At 37.1% G+C, this 24,421-nt stretch overlaps 1 long non-coding RNA gene across 2 annotated transcripts; it reads left to right on the top strand.

Annotated features, from left to right (window-relative positions):
* Positions 1-1,336: 1,336 nt before the first annotated feature.
* On the top strand, positions 1,337-23,034 carry LOC110203813 (uncharacterized). Of its 2 annotated transcripts, XR_013483300.1 has the most exons (4): positions 1,337-1,623; positions 9,254-9,326; positions 17,521-17,809; positions 21,889-23,034. It is a non-coding gene; the product is annotated as an uncharacterized LOC110203813 (long non-coding RNA). The 2 variants fall into 2 exon arrangements; XR_013483299.1 differs by lacking the exon at positions 1,337-1,623 and having other exon boundaries at positions 8,755-9,326.
* The last annotated feature ends 1,387 nt before the right edge of the window (positions 23,035-24,421 follow it).

The raw sequence follows: 24,421 nt of genomic DNA on the forward strand, positions 1-24,421 counted from the left end.
CCCCCAGCTCTAAAATTCTTGATTTTTGATATTTTATAATGTCACATTTAACTAATCATATAACATCCCCTCGCTTATACAAATTTTCTAAATGTCAAATGACTTAGACTCTATCCATCAAAATTTTTCTAATAACAAGGATTAAGAAATGGAATCGATCCACAATTAAAGATTAAAATAACACAAGTTATATCACAAGACAAAACAAAAAGCCAATGAGACAAAGAGGAAGCTGTGTTCAGAGTCAGGAAGGGACAACCTTTGAGGACAAGGACTGTTTTGGTCTTTCTTATTGTCCTTGGAACTTAGTACATGGTACGTGTAAGTCCTTGATAAATGCTTAATCAGTCGGTTGGTTTCTAACATCAAAATCTGAAGTCATCTTTAGTGGGTACTTCTGATTTCCTACAAAGTGAATTCTGTAACACTTGAGGTAATACCTTTGCTGGGCTCAGGACTCTCCATCTCCACTTTAGAAACTAATTCCTATTGCCCAGATCTCTTACAAGCTAAATTCTTTCTTTATGTGCAGTTTCAAGAGACCCCCAGCAGAACTCAGAAAATAAGCCTCAAAATGACATTTAGGGTGTGACAATAGATGCTGAGGCTTTTTTAAGGGCAAAGTTTAAAGAGGACAGGAGTTTGGAAAATAACAGTGTCTGATATAAGCAACTTGATGCTATCTCCTTCTGGACAACCCTTTCCATTCAGTTTTGAAATGAAAATACAAAGAAGCAATTGAGATAATTGAAATACTCTGAAGTTGACCTTTGGTTACCCCATTCTTCAAAGGTAGAGATCACGAAGATTTTGGGAGAGAGAGGGACAGGTGGAAAGAAACAAACAAAAAAAATAGAAAGCTCTGCGATCCAGAGAGTCAGAAAGGATACTCAAATGAAGTGGAAGATGATCCAGATGTTGACCCTTAGTATGGAGTGTTGTGTGTGAGGAACAGCAAATAGGCCAATGTGTCTGGATCAAAGAATGTGCAGAGGACAGTAATGTGTTAAAAGACGAGAAAGACAGGAAGGGAACAAGCTATGAAAGAGCATTAAATGACAAATAAAGGATTTTGTATTGTATCCTGGAGGTAGTAGGGGAACGTTGGAGTTTTTTGAATAGAAGAGTGAACATGATCAGATCTGTGCTTTAGAAAAATGACTTTGGCAGCCAGGTAGAGGCTGGACTAGAACGAGGACAGCCTTGTGACAGGAAGGCCAATTAGGAGACAACTTCTGTCATCCAAGCAAAAAGTCATGAGGACCTGAACTGGGGTGGTAGCTCTGTGAGTGGAGAGAAGGGGAACTGTGCAAATTCACTGCTAGGATTCATTTTCTTCTTTGTACTTGTATCTCCAGTGCCTAGTAGAGTACCTGGCATATAGTAGGTGCCAAGTAAATGCTTGTTGATTGATTGGTTATAGAGAAATAAATCACAAGATTTAGCAACTGATTAGATAAATAGAATAAATGAAAGAGAAGAATAGAGGCTTACACTGAAGTGGTGAATGTAGGTGACTGGAAAAGTGATGGTACTCTCAGCAGAAGTTGGCCTCAATAGAAGAAATTGAAGTGAATTGCTTTCAGAATCAAGATAGATGAGAAAAAATGGTCGCAATTATAGGTAAGAAAATCTCTCTTACGGTATAGAAAGCAACTCTAACCTCAAAGATAAAATTAAACCCTGGATCTGAATGCAAAATTTTAGGAGCTTTGCAATGTAAATTTAACAGGTGATGCCTCATGCCTTTCTAGCTCTTCGTAATGGAGAAGGAAATGATATACCCTGTGTTTTCCCCTCTCAGTTCCAGCCTGGAAGGTGGACCCCAATTGAACAATTGTTCAATTGAAACAATTGTTTTCCATTAATTAGTGGAACAGGACCCCTGATTCAAAAGTGACTCTTTTATTGGAAAAGGGGGAAAACGTACTGACCTTCAACTCTCACAGAATTAAAATGAAATAAGGAAATAAGACATCACTTCTACTTTTGGTGAGGAAGCAGTAAAGAGAAGGCAAGAAAGAATATTACTAGGAACATGTGACTTTACTGAAGTATAAGTGATATGTGGAGCTTAAAGATACAGGCCTTGCAATGACAGAGGCTTGACAAGCAGATTCTAAAAAGTATGGAATTGAGGGAGAAATTTACAGTGACCTTTACCAAACATACTTTGTGTTTCTGCTGTGACAAGTGACACATGACTCCTGGTATAGGTGTGACTTACACATTTCTGAACTTAAAAACAAGAAGAATATTGACTGAAACTTTGATAAGCTCCAAAAAAGGCATTAGAAAAATTTACCTCTTCAAATGAGCAAAGGAAGTAATGATTGTAAATGATTGTGGATCATTATATAGAGCCAAAGGTGATACTATATGAATGCTAGCCATTATTATTACTGGCCTCTACCAGAAAAGAACAACTAGAATAAAGGACAGAATAAAAATGATTAGTGATGAATTAAAACTTAAGATTAGTGAAGAGATAGAAAGAGGGGATTTAGCTTCCCTCAATAAGCTTATGTCCCCCAAATACACTTCATCCAAGGGTCTCCCTTCTAGAGAAGATGAAAGGGTAGGGGGAATGTAGCCAAACTCTACAAGCGATCATAGGGAGAGAAACCTTGTCTGAAAGGCTAAAAGGATTTCAAAGAGAAAATGAAAAAGATAAAAGAATAAAAAGAAAATAAATAAAATAAATAAAAAAGATAAAAAGAATATGAAGAAATAGAAGGAAATTCTAACCTGTGGCAGGAGGTTGGGGGTAGAAGATTATGCAAATAGAGCATGAAGGGAAGAAGGACCACTGAATTCTTGGAGCTATATAATTAGTGTAAGGATTTTCCTATAAAGCATAAAGCTAGACTCTGAGAATTAAATAACTCTTTGTGGACCAAATAAAGATGATGCTTCTTATTATCGGGTACTCAAGGAGAGGGGTCATCCAATAACTGTCAGAGGAAGATTAAATGAATAATAATGATTTGTGACTTCCTCCTGTGTGAAATCGAAATGTCTGTTTGTTGATCTGAAATTAGTGTTATCTTCCCTGGGCATGTATCCAGAACATGATGGAGAGTCTTTTCAGAGTTGGCAATTCTGACAACCCTTACCCCTGTCTCGTAGTTGATGTAAGGACAAATGATCCTGGAATTTGGAACCTTGTTCAGAATTATGAATTTCTAAGCAAAAAAAAATTGGACTTTTAAGGAATATATGACTTTTTATCACTACTGCTGATTTCAGATAAAGGTTTCAGAAGATAAAAAATAGATTTGGGAAATGAACAATTGTTCTAAAAAATGATGTCTAAGAATAAAATTTTATTTGTGGGTCTAAAATATAGGAAGCGTAGACTCTTATCCAGGGATGAAGTACTCCTAGCAAATGCCTATAGAACTATATTTATGTATGGGAGAAAAAGACTTTATGGCAGAGGCTAGTAAACTTATTAAAAGTTGAAGGCAATTTTCTTTTCTTTTTTATTTTTAAGTTAAGGAATTTATTATTGTGGGTCCATGCCCAAAGAGTCATAGTGCCATCATGCCTGTTAGCTCATAGAAGCAATGACAACTTGGGCTGAGGTAAAAGTAGAAAAAGAAGCTCTAATAAACCCCCAAACACCTCCCCAAAGCAATAGCAGAGCAGAGCAGAGCTTAAGTAAATGGAATATAAGCCCATTCCCAAAGCCCACTGATATGGGTCTTTATCCTAAGTGACAGAGATCACTGTCCTGCACCTGCATGAAGGGTGAGGCACAGTTGATGAGAGTTGGAGAAAGGATAGCTCCTTAGTTTTCTTGGACTCACTGAGTCTCTTTGGGCTTCAGGAGTTTCTGGTTTCCAGCTTCAAGAGAGAAAGATAGATAATGCTTACCTGATTTCAGGTTCCTGAAGGAAAAGGCTCTGGGAAGAAGCTAACATAAGAGGAGGTGGAACTGAAGGTCACTATATTACAGACAATGGAGAACTTCCTCTTGGGTGAAAGCTAGGACTATCTCTCTTGGTTGAACTGAATTAACTTGCTTGCAATGGGAGAATTCTTTTACTCTGTATCATCTGTTTTATGTTCTCATGTCATACATTCTTTGAGTTCTGTTGTGCTATGATTTGGATAAATGGGTATTTGGATAAATTAGCTAATTGGTATATGTGTGTTCATTGTGGAACTGGTATTTGGTGGGAAGGAAGTAATAGATAAAGAGCTCCCAGAAATATCAGTCTGGTCCCAGAGGCATTATCTGAAGTCAGTGTAGTACTTCAACTATCTAGACATGCTGGTTCTGTCTCTGTCTTTCTCTGTATCTCTGTCTCTCTCTCTCTCTCTTTCTGCCTGTTTTGCTTTCTCTCTGTCTGTCTCTCTGCCTCTAACTCTTTCTCTCTCTTGGTTTAGGAGCTTATGATCTGTACTTTTCCTAGGAAGGCCTCATCAGAGCATATAAACAAAAGAATCGTTGATGTGGTTTTCAAGAACTTTTCTTGAGTGAGGTGAGATTCAAACCCAGGCTTCCTGTTTTGAAGTCCACTATTCTTTGTATTTCCCCACTTGGACAAAGAGTCTCATGTAATCTTTGTAAATGCCATGGAGAGATGTAGGATCAATTAATGTAAAATTAGATGGTTTCAAAACTTCTCAAATGATTGGAGATAAAGAGCAGTCATTTAATGACTTGATTTCAACCTCAGGGCAGAGCTGCCTTTGGAGAACTGTCCTTGGTCCTGTGCTATTCAAAATTTGTATTAGTGGTGAATCAAAGTATAAATGGCAAGCTTGTCAGATTTACAGATCACTTTAATCTGAGAGAGAATGACACCATGGATGACAGTTTGTATCTTTAAAAAGATTTTTATAGGCTCAAATGATGGATTGGATTTAATAAGTTGAAATTCAATAGGGATAAATATAAAATCTTATACTTATATACTTAGTATATACTTAGTCTGAAAAAAATCAATTTCACAAGTAGAGGATAGTGAAAGCATAGATATATAAGAGTTTATGTGGGAAAGATCTGGGGCGGGTTTTACTGGACTACAATCCTAGTGTAAGTAAACAGTGAGCGGCATGATAGCCAAAAAAAGCTGATGTAGCTTTGGATAGCATTAAAAGGCATACGGTGACAACATCAGAGAGGGGATAATTTAGCAGTTCTCTTTTCTGGTCACATTACATATATATTTGTATGGTCAGCAATGCTGTCCTTATCATTATAAGTCTTCAAATAGAGCTTAGATGACTACTTGTCAGGAATGTTACAGAGCAACATTCTCCTTTAACTCTTCTCAGAATTTCTAGCTTTCCTCAAAATACTGCTTAAATGCCCCCTCCTACATAAGACCTTTTCTGATCTCTCCTATTGCTTAATGTTCCCTTTCTCTTACTTGCATATATATACATATATATGTATAGTATTCTCTGATAGAATGTAGCCTCCTTGAAGGCAGGAGCTCTTTCCTTATTGACTATGAATCTCTAGGCCCTAGCAGAATATTCTGCACATAGAAGGTGCTTAATTAATGCTCATTTAATTGAACAGAAATGAATAGAGAGATTTCTGGTTACATCATATAGATTATATTAGGATTATTATTGCATATATGTAGATCTTGAAGTGAAGCAAAGGTCATCCAATCCAATGTTCCTCATTTTACAGATAAGGAAATTCAGGCCTATGGAGGTGAAGTGATTTACCCGAGTTATTGTAGGTAGTAGATGACAGAGGTGGAATTTGAACTCGGGTCCTATGACTCCAGGGCTAGTACACTTCCCATAGCCACCAGGTGATTTGACTTCTAAGGCCTTTCCAATTTTGAGTTCCATGATACTCACTTTACCCTTCTCCCTAAGGAGTTTCTCAGGAAAGTATTCTTTGGGGAATATTATGACATATGAGATTTGATACATGATATGATAAGTATATGAGCCTCACATACATATAATCAGTTCATAAAATTACTCTAAATGGCGCTCCCTTCATGAGTTATTAGTATCAACACTAAAGGGTCATTTTAAAATCTCAGAGGAATTTTCTATCTTTCCTCTCTCTCACCCCTTACATCTAAGCAACTGTGAAGTCCTGTTGATTCTACCTCTATACTATAGTCCCCTTTTGCCTCTTCCTCTCTACTCATTCTACTACCACCATTCATTGCCTCCTACTTGAGCTAAAAGAACTGGTCTATATATGTTCAGCTTCTCTTTTCTCTAGTTCTCCGTTTACACAGCTGCAAAATATGTCTCCCAATGTACCAGTTTGACCATTTCACTCCTCTGCTCATAAGGTGCAATGATGCCTCATTGTCGATAGTACAAAGAGTTCCTTCCTCATCATGATGACTAGAACCCTTGTATAATGCCAGTCATATTTAACACTTGTGACATATATGAAGAAGCAGCATGATATAGTGGAGAGAGAGCCATTTTCAGAGTCAGAAAGACCTAAGTTCAAATCTCACCGCTGGTGCATCTTGGCTTTGTGACCATGGGCAAGTGGTTCAACCTTTCAGGCAAGTCTCTAAGGCTGTACATTGCAGAGCAGTTGCTGATTTGCATTGGAAGATGGATTTCCTTCAAAAAGATATCCACAGAGTGATGAAATCATAAGTCTAGTAGACACAAAACAAAACAAAACCTTTAATGACCTTTTTAAAGTCACTGAACTGATAACTCCACTTGGGGCAACTAGGTGGCACAATGGATAGAGCACCAGACCTGAAGTTGGGAAGACTCTTCTTCCTGAGCTGAAATATGGCCTCAGACATTTACCAGCTGTGTGAACCTGGGCAAGTCCCTTAACCTTGTTTGCCTCAGTTCCTCATGTGTAAAAATGAGCTGGAGAAAGAAATGGAAATGGCAAATCATTCCAGGATCTTTGCCAAGCAAAACCCAAACTGGGTCATGAAGAGTTGGGCACAATGAAAAGAATTTAAAAAAATTTCAAAGTGCCAGGCTAGGCATGGGGATACCAGAGATAACAATGAAAAACATTCCCTGCCCTCAAGGAACTAACATTCCACTAAACTTCTTTCAGTCTTAACTGCTCCCAACTCCTTACACTTGTACAGGCCATCCGCAATGCCTAGTACGCATTTTTCCCACATAATTTCTTTTAACTTTTCTCTTTCTTCGAGAGGCAATGGAATGAATACAATGTTAAAAGCATGTTGAACTGGCAAAGAGACTCTGGTTTGAATTCTGACTCTGACAGTAACTAGTTGTGAAATGGTTGAATAAGTTGTAAGACATGAAGGCAAAGGAGTACTATTGTGCTGCAAGAAATTAGGAAATAAATGCTTTCAAAAAGACATGGAAAGATTTATAGGAACTAAGGAAGAATGAAATAAGTAGAACCAGGAGAACAATTTATACAACAATAATAACACTGTAAAAAAAATTAACAAATTTTCTTTCAAAGCTATAAGAACTATGATCAATACAATGATCATTCATGATTCCAGAGGACTGATGATGAAACATGCTATTCAATATAGACATGATGGACTTAGTGTATAGAATGAGACATATATGTGTATATACATATATGATATATTGCATATACATCTGTAATTGTTTGCAGCCATTGAAGGATTTGTTTCCTTCACTATGCATATTTATTTTTCTTATTTGTTTTCTTATTTTTTAATAGGATAGTGGATGGGAGAGAAAGATTTATGTTAATATTAAATATAGGAGTACTACAGATGTACAAAGTTGTATGCACATTCAGATAAGATCATTGTAGTCTTACTTTTACTTAAGTTCTTCACTTTGTCATGAAATAGGAATAATCTGTAAATGTTTATGATATAAAAACAAAACACATCAATAAACCTTTTTTTTTCAAAGATACATCTCCCTCCTTTATGCCATGAACAGCAGCTCACAAAACAGAGTTATGTCTATGGTTGCATTTATGCAGGAAGCTGATGGACAGCAAGAAGGCTCAGCTTGTACCAGTGAAATATAAAACTCCTGGAAGCAGGTCTCTGGCATGTTGGGTACATCTTAAATGGAAGATCCATTAGAGAATCCGGACAAAAATTACAGAGGCACTGGTGGCTGTAATTTGCATTCATGGGAGAGAATACACAAGCAGATGAAAGCACATAGTCATGAAATTATTTAAGAATACAGATGTGTGGGTAATATTTTCCCCAATTGACTTTTTTTTTCTCCATTTTAAAAGCAAGCCCAGGACGAGATGATGCCCTTTTCATATTAGCGATAGGAATAGCTGGCACCTAGTGGATAGATCGCAGAACTGCAAGCACTAATAATAGAATACAAAGTTTCAGCATTGGGGTTTGTAAAAAACGATGACAAAAAACAAACAAACAAAAAAAGCAGAATTAGTAGTTATTTCATATTTATTAAACACTGACAAAATGCCCAATTCCAGAATATGTAGCATAGAGAAATATATTTGACTCTCTATGCAAAGAGCACATAATCTGAGAAAAAAAGATACAAAAGAAGGGAAAGGGGGGGGCATGGAAAAAAGGTGTAGGATTTTGTATTTGTTAAAGTTAAATTAACTCCAGGATAATTTGATTCCAAAACTAGAAATATTCAGTCAATATATTTCTCATCATGTATAAATGATTATTTTAAAATTTTTAATTTTTCATATTTATCAGGCTTTCAACCTAAGGCTCTTCTCTTTTCCTAAATGAGGAAACTTTTGCCCATAAGACTGCCTTTCGTTTGCCACAAAATACCTGCAGTGGCTTCAGCGAATCATTTCGAGACGACTCCCTGATGTCCTGCTCCCTGCCGTCTCCCCCCAAGCACCTCATTTTAAAATTCAAGCCCTGGTCTCTCTTGTATCCCTTCACCTGGGCATTCTGCTTTAATCTTGGGAGCTCCTGCCCGTACTACACTGGCTTATCTCTCGTTTTCTCAATTAGTGTCTGTTCACCAGAGCCTTGAACTTAGTGCTGTCTTTTAGCCACAGGATCTTCGCAGGGTATACGAGAGCTGGCAAGTGTTCCTTCCTCTCTTCTCCCTTACTCACCCCCATCCCAAGTGAAAGAATGTGAAGTTAACGTTTTTCAAACATCTCAGCAACAAGGTAACTGAAAGAACAATTCCCTTTCTGGACTTTTAGAGAGAGATTCTCATTTGTATAGCAAAGACTACATTAAAAAGAAGTGTAACGTAGTAACTTCCCTGTAAGAGCTGGTGGGTAATGCTACCCTAAATAGAACCAACTCCCACTGGCTGGCTTTTGTGCAAGAACTAATTCTTTCAGGTGCAGTTCTATATAAAACCCAGAGAGGATTGGAGGATGCACAGGCAACTTCAAGCCCGTCCTGGTGCAGAAGGTAAGGACGACAACTCTTTAAACTAACAACTCGGAATGATTGTTCTAAGTACTAACGAAATCATTTCGGAAAACCTTTCAGATCTGGCAGCTGTTTCTTAAACGCTGAAATTGACTTTGTAAACTGATAATATGGGACTAATGCTTAGCAAGAGAGGGTCAGTAATTTTCTCAGCTGCTTTTCAGCTGATTATCAATATGCACCTGGTTTTGGAGATGGAAAATAAATTTCACATATTATTGGGTATGATGAAGGAGGGAATTATTCTTTCATTCCACTTCTACACTAGTCTGTGAAATGGCGCTCTCTTCATTGAAATACAATTGAAAAATTTGTATGCATTTTATGGACAGAGTCTCATCGTGATGGATGAGATTTTTATGCTTGACTCTAATCTTGAATATCTATCTTTTCTAATGTTTTAGCATTGTAAAAGAAACAAACCCAGAACGAGTAGGTATTTAATATTTATTAGGCACTGGTAAAATACTCCATTTCAGAACATGTAATATAGAGAAACACATTTGACTCTCTATGCAAGCAGCTACAATCTCAGAAAAAAAGATACAAAAGAAAAAAAGCAGGGAAAGGGGGCCAAGGAAAAAAGCTGTAGGATTTTATACTTGTTCAAGTTAACTCAAAAGACTTGGATTTGATATTTGATGAAGTTAAACAAATGATCAATCTACTTGATTAACCCCTTCCTGGAGCAGGGTTCAACACTTTGTCTTCTGCCACTACAGAGGAAAGAATACTCTCTAAAGAGTAAATTGGGTGGTGGGAAAGGGGTATGGTTAGGAAAGAGGGAATGAAAGACCAGGGAAGGAAAAAAATCTGCTCCAGATAAAGGAATGGAGGGCTTTCCCCTCTAAGTTAAGGATGGTCAGATAAATGAGAGAAATGGATGGGGCAATGAATTCACATGTCTGACAACTTTAAAGTATTTTTCAAGCAATCTATTTTTTTAAGTGGTGTGGAGTTAGAGTGTTGGTTTAAGTATTATATGATATATTATTTCTACATAAATTGTACACATATGGACCACCTTTGCTAAATAGTACTTTACTGCTAAAGGAAAGGTTGTTCAGTCTGTCTAGGTTGGACAAACTTTTTTCCTGATGAAGTTATGCAGCTTCTGAATTGACAGAGCCTCTCATGATATCCTTATGGGCAAGACTGAGAGATAAGGGTTAAGAAATAGTTTTCCATGAATTCTAGCAGTTCTTTAGTTGTCCTTCATGATGTTTTAATTGCAGTCATATCCATGGCAGGTAAGAGTAAAAGTGGGGCAGCATATTTTTAAGAAAGATTTTTGGCTTTTCCTTTGGAAGCTGTGGGGTTGAGATAGACAGTTACCTTTTTCACTTGTGCATCAGAAGGAATAAATTGATTTCTAAATACCTGGGATTCATGAGAGGATACTCTCCTTAGTAGGTTATCCTAGTGTTTTCCATACATCCAATGCACTTAGGTGGATTTGGAAATGGTTGAATGACTCGTCCCCAAAGTTAAAGACTGTCAACATGAAGAAAGATCTCTTCTTGTTCTCTATAGTGGTGCAGGGTATGTGTTTTTGGCTTAATTCCGTCTAATATTTTTATCAATAATTTGGATGAAGATATAGATTGCATGCACATCAAATTTGCAGATAATACAAATAGTATCCAGAAAAGATTTTGACAGGCAAGGGTGATGAACTGAATGTAAAAAAAGATGAAATTTGATAGAGATAAATACAAAGTCCTTCATTTGGGTTAAAAAATCTGCTTCATAAATTTAAAAAAGATACTTGCCACTCAAAATCCTAGGCACTGAAATATATGAAGGACCATCAGTTGATAGAGAGATTATATTTCTTTTACATGGTCCCAGAGGGCATGGTCTAGGTAGGAGCTATGGTTGGAAATGGCAAAGAGTGAGACTGTGACTTGATATAAGCAGCAACTTCCTAACATTTAGAGCTGTCCAAAAGTGGAATAGTCTACCTTAACAAGTAATTAGTTCCTCACAACTTGAGGACTTCCAGTGAGAGATGTTTAGAGGGGATTGTTGCTTAGGCACAAATTGGATTAAATGATTTCTGAGGTCCCTTTCAACTCTGAGATTATGTGCTTCTGTGTTCTATGTTCTATCTTGTGTAAGGTTTGGCAGTTATCAATTAGTAAGCATTTGTTAAGAATCCATTATGTGCTAGGGCTAGGCACTGGGCAAAGTGCTGGGGAGACAGACAAAAGTGTAAAAGTTCCTGTCCTCAAGGAGCTTAACATCATATTGGGGGAAAAAAGTGCACATATATAGAAAATACATACAACATTACTATGAGTGGGCATTAGCTGCTGGTGGCAATCAAGAAAAGCTTTATGTAGAAGGTTTGAGCTGAGTTTAAAGGAAAGTAGGGCTGAGAGACAGAGGGAAGGAGGGAATGCATTCTAATGATGGAAGATAGGACAGTACCATAAAAATGGGCGATAGAGTGTCGTGCATAAGGAACAGAGAGAAGGTCATTTTGACTTGACAATAGGGTATGGGAAGGAGAATAATATAAGACTGAAGTCAAATCCTGAAGGTCTTTAAATGTCAGATGTGGGAGTTTGTATTTAATCTTAGAGTAACAGGTATTGGATTTTATCGAGCAGTTGAGTAACTTGGTCAGGCCAATGCTTCAGGGAATTTACTTTGGCAGTTATGTGAAGGATGGATTTTAAAGGGGAAAGACCAGAAGCAGGAAGACTAGGTAGGAGGTCATTGCAATAACAATAAAGCTAACATTGGCATCTGCTTAATGACCTAGGGAAAGCAAAAATAGTATACAGCATTATCATTTTCAAGAGTGCACCCATGGTGTTAACTGGATAAGGTAAAAATTAATTTTATGTAAAACGTCTAGAATATTTCACTGGCTCAATCTATCAATTCCAGTGAAAAAATAGTAAGGAAGTAAAAGTAAGGCAAAAATAACCCATACCAGGCTGGATGGATGATATCAGTCTCTTTTTCTTTATTAATTGTACAAAATAGTTGGCATTGCTCTTCAATGTTCAGAGAGGAGTAAAGCATTGTGGATGCTCCCCAAATTAGCTGATTTTTGAGAACAGTTTGAAAGCTGCCAGAAAGCAGTTTGAAGCTATCCTCCATCCATATCTCTTCCTCACGGCAGCGAGGTGGTGCAGTGGATAGAGCGCTGGCCCAGGAGTCAGGAGGCCCTGAGTTCAAATCTGGCCTCAGACACATGCTACTCACTAGCTGTGTGCCCCTGGGCAAGTCACTTAACCCCAATTGCCTTCCCCCCCAATTGCCTTCCCCCCCTGCCCTCATTAACAATAATGTATCTCTTTCTCTTAAAGAAATCACTAGAGGCTCTACCAAAGTCAAATGTCATTCGGAAGCTGAGCTCTAGGAGTAAACTATGCCAGTGTCAGACTCAGCAAGCTTCCCTTTAGCAATAAGGCTGCCTTTGTACTATGTAGCAATAATGGTCCATATATGGATAACTATTTTTAACAGCAGGATCTGAGAGGTTTGTTTCACAGATGATTTATCAAAGATGGTATCAATGATACACATTGCTGGCTAGTTTATCTTAAGACTCGGTCCAAACTGTTACTAGACATATGGCCCAGGAATCATCAGTTTTTCTCCAAAAGGATGGTGGATTTAAAGCTGGAAGCCCTGTGCCTTGCACATAAGAGCTTAATAAAAGAGGCTTAAATAAAATGGTTAAATTAGATTGAAGCAAACTGAGATCATAGGCTGTAAATTCCTTAAGGGCAGAGACTGTTTCATTTTTATATTCATATCTCCAGGTATAGATATAGAGATATCCATATCTATCTTGGCAATAGTAAGTAGGTCTTTAACAATTTTCTGAAATGATAAAATCATTTAACAAATGCAGGAATGTAAACAGTTCAACTTTAATAAGTCTCTTATGAGTTCTCTTTCCTGTTTACCTCTTCCTGTTCCACTTGAGCCTTGTATTTGAAAGTCAAATTTTCTATTCAACTCTGGTCTTTTCATCAAGAATGCTTGAAAGTCCTTTATTTCACTGCATGACCATTTCTCCCCCTGAAGGATTACACTCTGTTTTGCTGGGTAGGTGATTCTTGGTTGTAATCCTATCTCCTCTACCCTCTGGAATATTATATTCCAGGCCCTGCGGTCCCTTAATGTAGAAGCTGCTAAATTTTGTGTTATCCTGATTGTGTTTTCACAATACTTGAATTGTTTCTTTCTGGCAGCTTGTACTATTTTCTCCTTGACCTGGGAACTCTGGAATTTGGCTACAATATTCCTAGGAGTTTTCCTTTGGGGATCTCTTTCAAGGGGAGATTGGTGGATTCTTTCAATTTCTATTTTGCCCTCTGGTTCTAAAATATCAGGGCAGTTTTCCTTGATAATTTCTTGAAAGATGATGTCTAGGCTCTTTTTTTGATCATGGCTTTCAGATAGTGCAATAATTTTTAAATTCTCTCTCCTGGATCTATTTTCCAGGTCAATTGTTTCTCCAATGAGATATTTCACATTGTTTTCTAATGTTTCATTCTTTTGGATTTTTTTTGCAGTGTCTTGATTTCTCCTAAAGTCACTAGCTTCCAATTGCTCCATTCTAAGTTGTAAGGAAGTGTTTTCTTCAGTAAGCTTTTGGACTTCCTTTTCCATTTCACCAATTTTGCTTTTTAGGGTATTCTTCTGCTCATTGGCTTTTTGGACCTCTTTTTCCATTTGGGTTAGGCTATTTTTTAAGGTGTTATTTTCTTCAGTATTTTTTTGGCTCTGCTTTAGCAAGCTGTTGACTTGTTTTTCATGATTTTCTTGTATCACTCTCCTTTCTTTTACCAGTTTTTCCTCTACTTCTCTTACTTGCTTCTCAAAATCTTTCTTGAGTTCTTCCAAGGCCTGGGACTAATTCATATTTTTCTTTGAGGCTTTGGATGTAGGAGCTTTGACTTTGTTGTCTTCTTCTGTGCTATGTTTTGATCTTCTTTGCTACCAGAAAAAGATTCTATGACACTTCTTGTGAGGTTTGCTCACGATCCCAGCCAATTACTTGAGTTATAAACTCTTTGTTAAGGCAAGAGTCTGCTTCCAATGCGGAGAATGTACTGTCCCAAGCTTTGGGTGTTTGTACAGCTGTTTTCAGAGATACTTGTAGGGACCTGTAACTTTTCAGTTCTTCCAAGGTGATATGATAAGGGGTGAGGTGTTTACTCCTTTCCTGGCCTGTGCTCTGGTCTATGAGTGACCACAGGTCTTCTTTTCTGTCTTGGAAGTGTGAAGAGGCTTTTCTCTATACCACCACTACAAACTCTACCATGCCAGCACTCCTCCTTGCCCCGGGACCCCCACCTAGAACTGTGACCCATATCCAAGCATGGACAAACCAAGAGATTCCTGCCTCAGTACTGGCAAAGAGTTCCCTGCAATCTCTCTCTGATCAGATGCTCAATTCCCCCTCAGTCTGTAGGCTGGAAGCTCAGAAAGCAGCTGCCACCTTGGGCTGCACTTGGGATTTGGGGTGCTGAAACCTAGCTTCTCTCTCACTACAGAAGCAGACTTTTCCCACTGACCTTCCAAGTTGTCTTTGGTGTTTGTGCGTTGAGAAGTCTAGAAACTGCCACAGCTGCCTGAGATTCAGTCCTCTGAGGCCTGCTCCAGGTTCATGTGGTGCACCCACACCAAACTGCGCTCCTCTCCCAGCCCAGCGTGATACCTTTCCGATCAACCATCCAGGTTATCTTGGGCTGGAAATTTGTTTCACTCTGTCTTCTTGTGGATTCTGTTGCTTTAGAATTTATTTAGAGCCGTTTTTTATAGGTATTTGGAGGGGTTTGGGGGAGAGCTCAAGCAAGTCACTGCTTTCACTCTGCCATCTTGGCTCCGCCCCTCCCCAGAATTTTTTCTAACACTGAGTTGCAGAACACTTAGTAGAGGGAGCTTCTTCATTGGGAGCTAGCCTTGCTGATGAAAAACATTTTATGTGTGTGTGTGTGTGTGTGTGTGTGTGTGTGTGTGTGTACAGATATATCGTGTACACTGTCTCAGAATATTTTAACGTCTCCTGCAACATATGTGCTTCTTTAAATAAATCTGACACGTTAGCAACAGCTGGGTTTGAAAATGGATGACATTCTTAGTAGGAGTAACATTAAGTACAGATCGAATAATGAGACCTATGTGAGCTCTCCAGGGAGTATCACACAAGCCATCTTAGATTGTTGGCTTAAGTGATGACTTCTCATGCTGGTGTCTATCTTCTATATTTATCCACAGTAACTAGAAGCTATATGGTTTCTTTCATGATAATTCTTCTAATCTGATGATAATATATGGTGTTCTCAATTTACTCATATTTTTCAAGGCTTTGATTTTTCTGTATATTTAGGTAATTGTCTAGAGCAGAGTTCCCAAACTTATTTGACCTGCTGCCGCCTTTAAAAAAAATTGCTCAGCACCCCCTGGAAATCTACTTTCTTTAACCCTTTAATTTTTTAAAAATTGGCATCATTTCAAAAAAAATAAGATTTTTTTTAAAAAGTGACCCATTTTAAATTTAATTATTTAGTGTAAATTTGTGGGTTTTTTCCTGCATTGAAAATTTGATGACATGATATTGGTCATGTAGCCATATAGCATTGTATTGTAAACAAGTCATTGCACGTACATATTCCTGCTGATGTATGCTGGACTTTCCTGCAATGTGCAACATGCTCACCTGCCAACACTTGCTTATTAAGACCTGTTGGTGGACTTGACCACTGACCAGTTATAGCTTTCATTTTGTGTGTTTATTTGGAAAATAATGCAATCAATATGACTTTTAACTCTGTTACACAAGAAATGAAACATGCATGAATTTTTTTTCAAAATTTTCTTCTCTTCTTTCCTTATGCTTCCATTGCCCCCTTCTTTTTGTTTCATGCCCTCCCAATCTCCTCTGCATTCCACCTGAGCCTGCTACTGGCCCCTCCCCCTCCATCATTCCAGCAGTCACCAGGGGGTCTTGTAGTTGTTATTCAGTTGCTCAGTTATGTCTGACTCTTTGTGACTCTGTGGACCATAGCATGCTAATGCTGAGCATGGGGTTTTCTTGGCAGAGATACTGGAGTGGTTTGCCATTTCCTTCTCCAGTGGATTAAGGCAAACAGAGGTTAAATGTCTTGTCCAGGGTCACAGAGTCAGTAAATGTCTGTAGCCAGATCTGAATTCAGGTCTTCTTGACTCCAGGTCCAGCACTCTATCCACTGAGCCACCTAACTACCTCTGCTTGGCTCATAGAAGGTCCAACCACAATTCTGGGGAACCAATGATGGGGCATATCACTTACCTCTTGAAAGAGACCTACCTACAAGAGGTAGAGAGAGAAAATAAATAGTCATTAATTGGAAAAAAAATAGATGCTTATTGAATTGAATGAATTTGAACTCGTGAAACTTCTCATTATCAGAATGGTACAGAAGTAAGAGCACTAGATTAGAGTTAGAGGGCATAGATTGGAGACTCTCTTTATCCTATGTGATCATGGGCAAGTCACTTAATCTCTCCAGGCTTTGGTGTCTTCATATGGAAGAGGGGTGTTGGTGTTGGACTAGATTAGCAATGACAAACTCAAATATACATAGAAGACACTCATCTGTATGCACAAATCCTTACAGATCACATTTGACCTGTTGAGGGCTTGCACTGATGGGTTTGAGGATATAGCTCATGTCGGGATGTTCCTGTTGCTCTCCATTATCTAAGAGCCATCTAGGTCAGAACGTAGGCTCTCCGACCTCTTCCAGGTGCTGTCTGTCCCTTGAGAGGATGAAGGATTTTTCAATGAACCTTGAAAGATAATCGGAAAGTTAGGAGATGACTCCGGGGGGATACGCCCCCGAGTTACTGTTACCATGAGAAAAATTAATTGTTGATACTTGGTTTTTTCCACTCTTGATTCTGTTCCCACGAATGGGGTATAAAACCCCTAACTCTTAGATCAACAAATGGACCTTGTTTATAACTTGCTACCCCCTGGTCTGCATTTCTCTCTCTCTCTCTCTCTCTCTCTCTCTCTCTCTCTCTCTCTCTCTCTCTCTCTCTCTCTCTCTCTCTCTCTCTCTCTCTCTCTCTCTCTCTCTCTCTCTCTCTCTCTCTCTTTCTCTCTCTCTCTTCTCTCTCTCTTTCTTTCCTTCCTTCTCTTTTTCACTCTTTTCAGCCTCACCGGAGATTAAACTTCGTAGTGGACTCAGAAGTCTGCTACAGGTGGCGCCCAATGTGGGGCAATCGGGAGCCTGAAAGAGTGGTTTCCCCCGGTGAGGAGCCCTTGACCAAGGTGGGCTGCCTGGCCAGCAGCTCTGATAAGGAGCGCTCCACCCGTCTGAAACAAGACGGGAAACGGGTTCTCCAGAAAGTAGCGACTCCCGCTGTTTGAAATAAGACAGCAAAAGGATCTCAGGACGGGAAAAGAGGCGATTCCCGCCCTTTGAAAAAAGACGGCAAACAAGGTAAGGGCAGTAGATTCTTTCTAAGTAGTTTTATTCACCAGGTTAAGCGGAATTAGAAAAATAGATTAGTGTGTATGTTTTGAAAATACGCAGTAAAAATGGGACAACCTTCATCAACAGAGCAGAAAGGCAAAGAATATTATTTACAAGTATTACAATCATTAGCAATAGACAGGGGATTATTCATCACTTTTGGACAGCTGGTTGACTCCCCCTCCACACTCTCCATGCCCTGAGCTGTAAAGAAGGCTCAAGTGGCAGGATGAGAAGTCCCTATAAAACTACAGATTGCTTTGCCTCTTATAAACATCAAAACCTTAAGAAAGCTTTTGCCTGGTTTTTGAATACCATGAAAAGAAAAGATAAAATAAAATAAAAAACAGTATTATTGTATTTTGTGTAGGGGATTTCTGACAAGTTTCTCACTTTTAGATTCTCCCTGTCATTTTGTTTTATGTTTGTCTCTGTCTGTGTGAATGATGGTCTGTGATTAATGTTTATAATTTTGTTTGATCCTTTTCTGTCAGGCAGCCAAGGGCTGGCAACTGGATTCTGAAATGCTGCTAGTGACTTTCTCCCTTTCCCTCTCCCTAATACCAGCCGCATTTCCTGGCAGCCAGTGGCTGGGGGAGAGAATGGAGAAAAAATACTTCATTATTTAGGTTATATGTTTGATAAAAAGCAAGTTGAGAAAGATCCACGAAGCGTCAGGTCAGAATTAGAAAGATGGTAGATATGTGCAGTTTTAAAGGGACTTGAATCATAGTCCATCAGAGGGATAATTAGGTAGAAGGAAGACAAGAAAGTTCAAGCATGTCGGGATGAGAGGAGTATGTGTTGAAAGCTTAAGGAAGGTATAATTTATTTGCACAGTGTGAACAGAGGGTTTAAGAGCAAAAAGATTTGGAAACTTTTAGAGAATTGATAGGAAGAAATTCTTTCTTTTTGCATTCTAAAGCTCTGGCCCAAAGCTTTGAATGTACAAAGATAAGTTATTGAAAAATATTCTCTTCCTTTCTCTCGCATCCCAACGTTGGCCAAGTTGGGGTGGGAAGAAAGAGAATGAGAAATAGAACAGGTTAAGTATTGGAACACAATCAAAAGATGATTTAATTTATTCAAATTAGTAATATGTTCGTTTCAAATTTTAAAAATATAATATTGCTTCAAATTGGTAAATTTTTTATGTGTTATGTCAAGCAATTTTTAATAATTTGGATGTTATTAAAATGTGAACTAAAAGAGAGTGGAAAAGCTGTGTAAAGCCAGCTAGCGTATTTTATCAAGTCCAGTAAATCTTGTTTTATAATATTCTGTAACTGTCAATTAGAAAATCAGGTATTCCCATCTTTTCCTATGATTAACAAACAACTTAGAGCTAAAACAATTAAATATCATTTATGAAAATTACCAAATTGTTAACTAAGTTATTTCAAGTCACTGTTTTAAAGTTAAAACTTAGACTTTTTAATTACTTGTGAGTGAAAAGGAGGGGCACAAGGCAATTCCCTTTACTTTGTAAGTTTGCCAAGGCTCTTAGCAATCAGCTCTCTGAGCAAGGTCCTCTGCTCTCAGAGAAGAATTTGTTTATGTTATTGAGTTCCTAAACAATTCATTTAGCTTACTGAGAAATTGCAACTTTATATAAATAATTTCTAATAATTGGCTTTTTCACCAAGACAAGTTTCAATTTGGCATAGAAAGGATGTTAAGTAAAATTTCTTATATATGTGAGTCCTAGTAAATCTTTACTGCTTATTGTACTTCTATGAAAATAAAATTAACTGTATCTGTCTTTAAGCCATAATTAGTGAAACTTACTATTTGGAGGTAAAAGACTCTTAGGAGTATAATTAATTTTATTTTAAGTTTGAATTTGGGTATAGTTATCTCCATTAAATCAGTATTTGAAGTTTTCTTATTATGTTCTTTTAAGAAAGAATGTTTCCCACCAGGGGCCAAAATTTTATTCCTAAAAACTATTATACCTGTTAGGCAAAAATATTCCCAGGAAAAAATGATTTATTATATGTGATAAACTTTACAGTTATCCTACTACTACCAAACTCTCCTTATTAAGGCCCAAGTTTTAACAAGCCTTTCAGTCTCATTGATTTTAATTACTCCTTAAAAGGTATAAAAAGAAATCACCCTTTGCTTACTTTAAACTTTAGACATTTTGGTTCACAGTCTACAATTAGACCACCAAAATACTACAAATTAGTCAAGATTCCTTAATAACTTCTAATAATTTTCAAATATTTTTAAAAATATTAATTAGCTTTAACCTACCTAATAGATCACTACTAATCAATTATTTTAAGATGAATTTAAACTAGTAGAATAAACATAGTTGAAACTCAATTAATTCCCCTTAATTTGTGGGGCATAATATTTCACATTTAATGAGAACTGTTATTTTCTCCCCCCCCACTGTTTGTGCTTTTCCTATGCATAAAACTGACAAAAATACAAAAGAAATCTAATAAATCTGTTGGGGTTCCTTAAAATTCACCTGTTTTTATTATTGAAAAGAAGTCAGGAAAATTGACAATGCTTTATGACTTCCTGGCCTTTGATAGTTATTGATTTAAAAGATTGCTTTTTTACTATTCCATTACAAAAAGCTAAAAATGATATGTTATATGGTGACGTATTTTGTAGGTGTTCCATTTAAAGTGAACTCACACATTTATTATTGCAGCTTTAATTAGCTTTACAATACTCTGGGCTTATTATAGCCCTGGAAAAAGTTTAAGACAAATCTTCACTCTCCTACCTAGGTCATATTGTCACCAAAACAACAGTGAAACCACAAAAAGTACATTTACCTCTTAATTCTTTAAGAGCATTTAATTTTAATGATTTTCAAAAACTTCTAGAGCACATTAATTGGCTCTGACCACCACTCCAAATTACTACAGAACACTTGTGTAATTTCTTTTTTATATTAAGAGAAGATCCTTATTTAAAGTCCCCTAGCATATGAACTCTTAAAGCAAAATATGAGCTTTAATTAGTCAAACAGAAAAATTCCTAAAACTCATTTCACCATATTTCTTTTTAGAAGTGCCAGGTGCTGTTCTTAGTACTCCAGTGTCCTCCACAATTTTTAATTTACAGAAAAATGTATTTGCAGTTATTCAGCAACCTTATAATAAAAAATAAATAGACACTCTTGTTTCCTCTTTAAAAGATTGCCAAATTGCTGTTATTATTTTTTCTGGTCATATTGATATTGATAATCACTAACCATCTCTCAAAATATTAACCCTTTTTACTAATTATTCATGGGTATTTCAAAAAATTGTTAAATTTAACTTCATTCCTTCAACACCCACTGCGTTCACCAATTGGTTATATACAAATATATAACAGGATTTTGCTGAGCTTATCAATATTGTTTCTACTAGGAAATAATTTATTTATGTCTCTCAAAATATGTGGACTGCAAAGTTAAAACATATTACTAATACACAATTATATACCCCTTTATACCAACTTCAGAACTCACTCCGTTCATGTTATTACCTTATCTATATTGCCTACATACAAGTACATTTTAATTTGTCCAGACTTTTTACTGAAAAGTAATGCCGTTATTGATTCTTAATTACAATTCTACCCAACACTTTTACAAGTTATTAATTGCTAGCACTTGACCTTTTATTAAGTTTTTATTGAGCCTGTTATGGATTATATTCTGCCAATACAACCACCTTAACTATTGAGAAGAAAATATTTGGGGACTGTTTTTAAATAATACTCTTACACATGTTACTAAACATTTCCTTCTATTTCTTCTTTTTATTACATTTCTCTAATCATCAATATTTTATATAATTAAAAACAAAAATATTAATTTTTTTTTACAGAAAGGGGGAATCTGGGCTATTGCCCCTTATCGACAACTGGCTATTAATTTTTGATAATTGGTTATATTTTTTACAATTGGCTATTAACTTTCTAAATATTAACAAAGTTGAGTACACCTCAACCTAAAAACATCCAGAGGCCTAGATCCATTACCAAATCCATTACTAATGAGGGGATGAGGGTGTGCTTATATATTTTTTCAGAAAACTTTGATAAAGCTGCCTGGATACCAGAGAAAAATGTCAGAGCGTGTATAACAACTCACAGCTCGAATGCAGAGTATGAGAATTCAGGGGAAGCACAGAAGGAGCCAATCTACAGTGATGAGTCGCCTTCCCACATAGAGGTCAAGTGATAGCTCCCTCTCATCGAGTGATAAAAGACTCCCGAACTTGTAGTTTTAGCAATAGTAGCTTTACTTTCTGCTCAAGGGTGTAATGTACAGAATGCTCAGCACTCAGGACTTCTTTTTCCTTTTCCACCCTGGTTGCAACCTATCACAAATATGGACAAATTGGGACTATATATATGCTAATAACACCTGTATATTCGGAAGACAACAAGTTCCCTATCTCCAGGACAAAGTCAATGTTATGATTACCCTCGGATCTCTAGCATCCAGGACAAATATATGTTTTTCAAAATTTAGCAACAATATTGAATTATGTCTTTTCTTTGTTACATCATTTGTTAGTGGATATGTAAATTTTATTCAATCTAATATATTTTTGAATTGGAATGTGACTTGTGTCAATTGTACTCTCAAACAATGTATTGATCATAATGACTATGTTGTACTTTTGGTAAAACAATAATCATTTATTCTTTTCCCTACTGATATTTCACATGAATAGTTCCAGAACTCTGGAAAACATGCTCCTAAAATTATTATTTCCTCCTTAAGTCAATCAAAACAATTTATTGGTCTCCTTATTATTGGTTCAATCATTGTTGCTTCTTTTATTGTATCTACTACTGTTTTATCTATTGCACTTCAATTTGAAATGTGATTATCGCTATTCATTTATCTGTGTAACTCCATATGTGTATTCAAACTTTACTAATATAACTATTGAACAAATATTAAATAAGCTCCAAGCTGCATGGCACTCTGACAATATCGCCTGGGACATTAATCAGCTATCCAAAATACAACATGAAATTGTTGATTCTCATATTGATGGTATTGATCCTAAAGATATTGCAAACAAATTGTTAGATTGGATTGATCAACTTAACCTTTTAACAATGTATTAAGTTTGCTGTGACATTTTTTACCTTGGCTATGTTTTGTATTAATTTTGTGTTTCCTCCTTCCCTGCTTGTTAAAATACACTCGTCATACTTTAGGTAAGATTTTTTCATCCCTTCATCTCCTCAAGTTTAACAGTCAAAGGGGGAGATTGTTGAGGCTTGCACTGATGGGTTTGAGGATATAGGTCATGTCGGGATGTGCCTGTTGCTGTTCATTATCTAAGAGCCGTCTAGGTCAGAACATAGACTCTCCAACTTCTTCCAGGTGCTATCTGTCCCTTCAGAGGATGAAGGATTTTTCAATAAACCTTGAAAGGTAATCGGGAAGTGAGGAGACAACTCCGGGGGGATACTCCCCCCAGATACTGTTACCATGAGAAAAATTAATTGTTGATACTTGGTTTTTTCCACTCCTGATTCTGTTCCCACAATTGGGGTATAAAACCTAACTCTTAGATCAATTAGATCAATAAATGGGCTTGTTTAGAATTTGCTACCCCCTGGTCCGCATTTCTCCCTCCTCTCTCTCTCTCTCTCTCTCTCTCTCTCTCTCTCTCTCTCTCTCTCTCTCTCTCTCTCTCTCTCTCTCTTTCCTTCTTTCTCTTTTTCACTCTCTTCAACCTCACCGGAGATTAAACTTCATAGTGGACTCAGAAGTCTGCTACATTGACCTAGTTTTGAAATATAACATTATCTATGTTTTATCATATTTTTATCTATCTTGTTAAATGTTTTCCAATTACATTTTAATCTTGTTTGGGCCATGCTCAGGAGCAATGTGCTCCACATATGGCCCTGGGCCATATGCTTGATACCTCTAGCCGAGAATGATCTCTAAGACCCCTGCTACCTTTGCATCTGTGATGCCATGACAGCAGAGTCAATGGACTTGTGAAGGTACCACCATGATGTAAATCTACCTACTGAGTGGTCATGTCCATATAACACCTCAGTTCTCAGATTTCAATTCAAGTCCTCTTACTTTGGGTCCAGCTAGGTTGCAGAGTGGTTAGAGTGCTGGTTTTGGTGAAAAATCCTGCTACTTTCCTGTGTAACTTTGGACAAAAGAGTTTGCCTCTTTGGGCCTCACTTTTCTCAGTTTTAAAATGAGAGTGTTAGACTAGATGACCTAAGATTCCTTCTATCTGTAAATCTATGATTCTCTGTCACAATTAGGTTCTTTTTTCAACACACTCAGGAGTATACTTGAGGCAGCTCAAACAGTCCTTGAGAGCTGATTAAATTTTTAGTGTGAGCATTTACACATCAGAAATTGGCAAATGCTATACATCAGGGCTTGATTTATTGTTTTATTGATTACCTGGACTTTAACTAATGGACAAAATGTGGATAATGCAGATTAACCTGAAAAGTATATGACATGTGCAGGTTTTGTTTTTGTTTCAGAGAGCCAGTTGTTAAACATTAACCAGAATGCTTCTGATAAACCAGAACTGAACAAATCTATATACACAATAAAAA

Source organism: Phascolarctos cinereus, unplaced genomic scaffold, assembly GCF_003287225.1.
Source record: "Phascolarctos cinereus isolate Bilbo 61053 unplaced genomic scaffold, phaCin_HiC Scaffold_7;HRSCAF=346, whole genome shotgun sequence".
Classification (NCBI taxonomy): Eukaryota; Metazoa; Chordata; class Mammalia; order Diprotodontia; family Phascolarctidae; genus Phascolarctos; species Phascolarctos cinereus.